We start from the raw sequence: 8,438 nt of genomic DNA, 5'->3' as shown, positions 1-8,438 counted from the left end.
CAGGTGCATTTGTCAATCCAAAAGGCATTACTAAAAATTCACAATGTCCATAACGAGTTTGGAAGGCAGTCTTTGATATGTCTTTTGCTTTGATTCATAGTTGGTGATAGCCTGATCTTAGGTCAATCTTGGAAAATACAATGGCACCAGCTTATTGATCTAGCAAATCATCAATTCAGGGTAATGGTATTTGTTCTTAACTGTTACTTTATTCAACTCCCAGTAAATGATGCATAACTACAAATTGTTGTCCTTCTTCTTCACGAATAATACCAATACGCCCTATGGAGATATGATGGGTTGAATAAAACCATTCTCCAATGACTGTTAACTACTTCTTTAGCTCCACCATTCCATTTGGAGCCATTCGGTAATGGGCTTTAGAGATTGGTCCTGCTCCCAATACCAGATCAATGCAAACTCCACTTCTCTCTATAGTGGTAGTCTATGGATCTCTGTTAGGAAAAATTCTAGAAAATCACATACGATAGGTATTTCTACAATCACTTCTTTGACTTCCACTTTCATAGAAAAAAAACACTATATATCCTTGGCAACCCTGCCTCAGATATCTACCCGCCTAAGCTTCTATAATCAAATTCAACTTTACTTTTGTGCAAGGAGTTGGCTTTTGGGTAGGAAGGATTAACGTTTTATTCTTACAGTCAAGGAGTACGTTATGCGAGGATAACTAGTTCAAGCCAAGGATAACATCAATATAATAGAAGGACATGTATATAAGGTCCAACGTAGTGCAACAATAGGCATATCGGATAATACAATTTAAACAAACATTTAAAGCTAATACTTTAGCACCACTGGGAGTGGAAACACAAAGATCATATAGCAATGTGTCAACAGTGAGGCCTATGTGCCTAGCTCAATCATACGATATGAAGGAATGGCTAGTACCCGAATCAAACAATACATGCACAAGGTAATTATTCACACTAATCGTACCTTGTATCATCTCGAGCGACTTACTTATCTCTTTCTTATTGAGGGTGAATATCCTGTCCTAATCCTGGGGCCTTGAATTGTCCATGCCTTGTGGGTACTCCCTAACAAAGTATCTTAGTTCCCACATCTAAAGCACACTTTCTGACCCATTATGCACGGTCGGTCTTCGTGATTCTTTCCATAAATTTCACTTTCTTTTTTTTCAAGAGTATTATCAAATCCTCCTTGCCTTACTTCTCCTCCTCATCTAGTCCTCCTGGAAAAATTAGCCCTTCTTCTCTTCCCATTGTTGTTATAGGAAGTTCCTTCCCTACTCGTCCTTGCCGCGGGTTTCTCAGCTCTCGGGGTTGCCCTAGCCAAATCATGGTGATTTTGGCTACTCTCTATAATGTGGCAAACTTCTATTGCCTTATTAAACACCTGAAGCTGTCTTGAGGCTACCTTCTCTCTGAGCTCAGGTCTCAGCCCCCTAATCATCTTCTATATGAACCAACGCTTATCATTCAAATGCTAGAGATAAGTAGAATAGAAGGACAACTTGATGTATCTGGCCAAGTACTCATCAAAAAATTCGTTGGCATCTGCTTTATCATGAGGAATTCAGTCTCTTTCTCATTCCTCATAGATCATGAAAAATACTTTAGGAAAAACTTCTCTTTAAACACCTCCCAAGTAATGAGAGTTTTATTATCTTGGAGCACTAGCTCTGTGTTCCTCCACCATCGATCTGCTTCTTCTTTAAGCTTATATATGGCCATTTAGGCCTTCCTCTCTGTTGAATACTTGAGAATTTTGAAAATCTTTTCTAGCCAAGTTATCCAGTCATTAGCCACCTATACATCAAGGGTTCCTTTAAAAGCTGGGGGATGGTGTTTGCCAAAACACACTATCCATTACTGCAGGCTATCAGGTTCTGCATCAGGTTGTGCCTGTTCAACAACCCTTGACTGAGGCTGTTGGGGTTGTGTAGACTGGTTGGGCTGTATCGGTTGCTCCTTGTCCAAGTTACTATAATTGCGCTATTACTATTGCTACTATTGTTGCTATAGCAGCATCTCTTTCCTGTTCCTAGTAGACTTACGTAGCCTGTATCTCTTGCATAGTCTGCTGTTGTTCCTTTAACCTATTCATTATGGTTTGAATAGGGTCAGCAAGAGGTCTAGTCGATGCTTCCCCTAGAGCTCTATGTCTTGTTCTTACTATTTTTTTTTTATCTTCTTAACTACAAAAGGAACATGATCATTATTGATATGTAAAAGGTACTTTATATATTAACTTAACTATTTATAATAGTTTAGAACAATCAGCACAATAACTATTGTCAACCAGTCACAACCAGATAATATATAACCATCCAAGTCAAGGTGTAAAAGAAAAAGGAAATGTGGAGGCAATAAAAATCTCTAAGTCGTCCAGCAGCTGACCAAAAGTACAAAGATTTGGATTGTAACGAACTTATGGACCTCAATTTGCCACATCTGGGTCCTGGGTGGGTAGTGAGTCTATCAATGTTTGTCCCTATAAGGTCTCATTTATGTTCTAGGGATCCTCCTCAACTACCTCATTATGTAACAGTCTCACATAATCAAAGTAATCCATATAGATTCAAGTATACTAGTGATATGACCTATTTATGTGTCTCCCCAATTCTATCAGCTCTTTGAATATATTATCATAATTCTTGAACTCTTTCTTAACTAGCAATGGCCTCTTCTTAATTGGTAAATTCTTCACATTAATGTTACTAGGGCCAGCTTCATCTCTGGTGTGGCCTTGACCCCACTAGGACCTGCCTCATCAAGGTTAGGCCTAGCTCTGATTGTACTCTAAACATTGTCCTATAGCTCTCCTTCCCTTATCTTGTTGGAGGCTACACTAGACTTTGCTTTATCCTCTGGTCTATCATAATAACCTGGAGGAGTTGCAGGGTTCTCCTCTGGAACCAACCACCTCAGAAACCACCAATTAGGGAAATCTTCTCTTGGCATTCTCTGATTTATGGTACCCCCTGACTTGTTGTCCTCACAGCTAGCTATTTCTATTCCTGCACTTAAATTAATTCATAATACACATTCTAATGTATATATCACACAGTTCAAGCTTTAAGCATACAACAAACAGCAATCTAAAACCTTTACTCTGATACCAAAAATGTCACACCTTACTTTTAAACCATATTTTATCCCAATTAGAACTATCTGGAACTATTTCTTAAGGCCTTAGGTTGAAAATTTTTGAACTTTAAATTTCATTAAAATCGGGTTTCTATTCATATAACCTTAACCAAGATCAATGAAAAATCACAACTAATTCTAAAAAAATCAAATGAGATGGTTCTAAGTTCTGCTTAAAGCTCATAATATGATCATTACAGAAAAAATACTCACTGGTATTTAGACCTCACCAATCAATCCCAGAATTAATGCGAAGCGGTACTGTTCATATGGCAATTTTTTAATTTTTCAAAATGTATGCCTAATTTTGGATAGGCATAAGTTTTTGTACAAAACTCCAAATTTGATCAAATACCACTTGTTTTAAAGCCAAAAATATGACTATAAGCAGAATCTCATTCAATTGACTAGAATTTTATTGGTGTAAAGATGAGGTATAGTTAGGTTTCTTTTATCCCTTTTTCATGCAATCTCTTGATTTTTCTTCTCTTTAAACCCCATGGAGCATTTCCATCACATAACACATACTCAGACATGATTCCTTAACCAAGTATTCACATGCATATCAAGTTTGGTCATTATTACAATAATCCAACAAAATTCAGAACAATTTATACATAATTACAAAATGTTTATCATCATCCATTAAACTTAATAATCTCCCAAGATGATCTCCTTTCCTTTTTGTCCTTGCTTGATCCAACACCTAGTTGGTGAATATTTGAATATAAAAGGATGAGATTTTATAGGAAATCTCAGTAGCAATGAATCACAATTATCATGCTAATCTTGCTATGTAAAAATGTGACATGTTATCATGAAACTACAATTATTATGCAACATTTCATGTGCATTTCATTGCCAAGAAAAGAGAGCAACCAAACAAACCATTGAACCATTCCATATTACATATTGCCAAGGCATATTCGACATAAAATTCCACACATAATCACATAATATGCTCAATCACATCATGGCAATATAAATCAAATAACACATACACATTTAAACAAGAAAGAAAGTAATCAACTTATGGGTTTAATGCTACCCCTCGCTTAACTATATATTTTGGCCTTTTTTGAGATTTGGTGCTCCTCTTTATTTTCTTGCATAATACTTATCAATCCAAGCATAAAAACATTCCATATTACCAATAATCCAAGCATAAACACCATTAATCAACAATATGCTCCATTAAACCGCTTTTCCTTGATTTTTGACATAATTGTTTCCTCTATCAAATCATATTTAAAAAAATCACATTCCTTCCCCCTTGACTTGCTTTGGCCGAATAGTAGGGTTTAAGAGTCCAAAATTTTCATTTTTGATTCTAAAGATTTTAAACACTTTTCTTTTGTGTTTCCCTACACAAAAACACATTTTAAACTCATTGAAATCATCAAATCATATTGAAACAATCTCTAGCTTTGAGAACTAGAGGTAGACGAATAGGCCTCCTTAAACCCTAACTTTGGTTTTCTTCCAAAATTCAATCCAAACATCAATCAAACATGCTATTCCAAGCTCATATTCATGGTTTCTATCCTTCCCTAATCCATTCTCATTGTGACCAAAAATTGGACAGCATATAGACTTAGGATGTGTCATGAAATTTCAACTAGAACAAGCCTTAAATATAACTAAAATCAAGCTTAGACATACCTTAAGAGATCCTTTCTTAAAGCTTGATGATTTTGCCTTGCTTTAGAAGGTTATAGGTGCTGTTTAAGGTTGAGTTTTTAGTTGAACAGAAATTTCCCCTTTTTTCTCAATTTTTGCCGAATTTCACATATTTAGGGGGTATTTATTGACCTCACAAGTTGACCATAATCCTCTCTAAATGGCCTCATTTTCTGCCACATAAGGGACATGTGTCCCTCTTCATACCCGCTAAATTTCAGCTCATGCCAAGTATCCCTTTATCTTGATTTTTTTTTTCTTTAGGCTTAAATTGGGCTTAAACTCTCTTGGCAAGAGGGACCATGGGCTGCACAAATTTTGTTGGCTTCCTTGGCCCAAATGGAGTCTAAAACTGATTAGAAAGTAAAAGGAAGTGTAGCCCAATCACAATTTACCAATTTCTAACTAAAACTCACTATATCAGTTGCTATTTTCAAAAATAGTTTTGGGCCTCCAAAAATTTATTTCTCTCCATCAAAAATTCTCTTTTGATAAATGAATGTCACCTGAAATTTTACAGAATTTATCTCAACCTCTAACTATTTATTTTGAATTTTCTCTAAAATCAGGTCTTACCAATAAAGTTTCATCATAAAATATCCAAACATAATTCTCTTCACATCTTGAGGCCCAAAATAAATTTTAAATTCATAATAATATGCTAAATATTTTTTTCATATTTTTTTGAAGTTATTGAGGCCACCATATATTTAAAATAATTGTTTTTGCTCAATTTCTATTATTTTTCCCAAAAAACCTCTATTTACAGAAAAATTCTGTAATAAATTATTTTCATGGTATTTCCACATTTAGAGCCTCAAATAGGGTTCCAAAACCTCTAATTTATTTTTTTTATTTTTTGGAATTTTTTGGAATTTTTCTGTAATTTTTTCATTTTGCCCTTCTTGGATCGGTAATTTTAAAAATATCAGTTTAGACCTTATTTAGATTTTATATCATGTATGGCTTTGTTAGCTAGTTTACTTTTTCTGTTGGCCATGGACATAATTTTCATTCTCATTATTAGAGTTAAATTTTTACAGGATGTGATAGTTGTCCTCCTTTTTCCCTTCTCTATTTCATCTAACCTCTCTCCCTTAACTTTCACGGCCAAAAACTCACACAAAGTGGAAGGCCAAAAGTATTTATAATGCTCCCAAAAATTAACTACATTAAAATGTAGTTTCAAGTCTATCTTTTATAATTACCATTATATCTCTTGATCTTTGTGCCTTAAACTTGCATGAAATTACAAGTACTATCTATCACTAGTTCATTCTCCCATATGGCTATTAATTATATTGGAATGTTATTTGTGTTAGAAACAATCTCACCCAAGAGGGGGGTGAATTGGGTGAGTTACAAAAAAATTTAAAATTAAAAGCGTGCAAGTATTGAACAAAAACAGAGAGTCAGAGTAAGGAGAATTTTAACCGCAGAGAGGAGACACAAGATTTATACTGGTTCGGTCTAAACCACGTGACCTACTTCCAGTCCCCAGAACACCTCTGAGTGTTTCACTATCTTCCAAGATCGACAGGGCTCTTGGTGCCTCGGTACAGTAATTGAATCGCTCAATCACTCCCCCTTACTCCCGTAAGGATACAACCCCTCTCAAGAGTCCACACTCTTGAGTGTCTCTCAAGTTTTTAATAAAAGTAGTGAATGGCTCTCTTACAGAGTGAATTCAATGATAAACACTGATGCTCAGTAGTAACGTGAAAAACAGAGTATTGAATGCGTAACTAAATAATCGCAGATGGTAGTTCCGGTATTCAATCTCTTCATTAATGCTTCTTCGCGCCTTTTATAGTTGATACCGTTAAGTAGCCGTTAGACGGAAGAGCTTCTAGCCGTTGTGACTTCGTTTGCGTGTTTCGCTGGTTTCAACGGCTCCGCCATTAATGCGTCTGAGTTTCTGACACTGTAGGTCGCAGTCTACGTAATCCCGTTGAAGAGCCGTTGCACTCGTTTTCATTTAATCTGCATATTCTAAGCTTCGAACAAATGAAAGTTTTGAGGTGAGTGCTTTAATCTTGAATACAGAATGAAAGCTAATTTATCATTCAAGGATTTGTGACGAAATCATTTATCAGCAAGAAGAACAGAATGTCATTCCGGTTTAGTTTGATCGAAAAAGTGATCGATTACTTGATGATAGATCAAGTTATCGATAAACGGAATGAAGACTTTTCGAAATAGATCACCAAAATTATCGATCAAGTGTTGGATCATTGACTCTAAGAATTATCATAGAAAGAGGAAATCGTTCCATGATCGAACAAGTGATCGAACACATATTTGATCGAACAGATTATCGATAATTCAAATGTTATTGAAATGAAGCTTCAGTCATTGATGATCGAACATCTTATCGATAAATGTATGATGGATAATATTATCGGTAAAACATGGTTATGTAAATAATCAATGAAAGACACAGGCTATCTGAAATGATCGAACAGTTGATCGATCATTGATTATTCGAACAAGTGATCGATAATAGTGAAGAAAGAAGTTTAATCCTGTAAGGTAAAGGAAATGATTATCGATCACGTTTTGTGAAAACATGAAATCCGAGGAATTGAATGATCGATCATATTATCGAAAAACCAGTGATCGATAACTTGATCGAAAAATAGTTCACCATAACTTAATGCGAATATGTCAATTCTTAGACTCTTTATCGATCACGTTATGTGAAAACTTATTTAAGCAAACAAGTTAAACTTATCGATAATGTTATCGATAATTTAGTTGTAGCAAAACTGAGTAAAAGTAGATAAGGACATTGATTATCGATCATGTGATCGATAATTTTATGATCAATAAGGTTATCGATTCATCAGTGAATTTGATCACCTGCATTCAGAGTGTTAGAGCATAAAGTTCGAACATGTGATCGATAAACAAATGGTCGGAAATATGTTTGATAAATTTGTAGCAGAACTAATGTGCAGAACAAGTAGATTGTATTACCTTTTATCGAAGTCGTTATTGATGACTGATTTATCGATAACTTGATCGATAAATACACTTCAGATTTGGGTCTCTTATCAGTAACTCGATTGTTTACCTGATATTATCGATCAGCTTATCGATAATTTCCCATACTCTTATGTGATTTTTACGTTAGTGATTATCGATCACTTTATCGATAAATTACTCATCGAATAGTTCTTCGATCCAAAAAGCCTACTATAGACCTGATTTACACTTGATCATTTATCTGAAACCTTAGCGATAAACGATTGCTGGATCAGGTGATCGATCAAAATACTTAACCTTGATATTCTGACTTTGTTATCATCAAAACTATAATCCTAACAATTTGAAATCCATAATCAAATTGGAAAGTCATTTGGATTTCATAATATTATTTATTCTCTTTTTCATCACATAGCCTTCTAGAAAATTTTTCTTCAAGGAGAAAAATAGAAAGAAAATGCCTTCCCTTATATTTTAACTTATTGGACTAAGTCACACTGCAGAACAAATAGCGTATAGGGTAAATTTCTTTAAGTCCTATCATCTAGGCAACTCCCATAATTGTCTTGTCGCTTTTGTAGCTCAAAAAGATCTCTCCTCATTTATGAGCTCACATGGTGTCATAATGATGAGAAT

The sequence above is a fragment of the Neltuma alba genome, unplaced genomic scaffold (genome assembly GCF_004799145.2).
Source record: "Neltuma alba isolate B1F8T4 unplaced genomic scaffold, ASM479914v2 tig00001347_pilon, whole genome shotgun sequence".
NCBI lineage: Eukaryota > Viridiplantae > Streptophyta > Magnoliopsida > Fabales > Fabaceae > Neltuma > Neltuma alba.
This window is presented reverse-complemented; position numbering follows the sequence as displayed.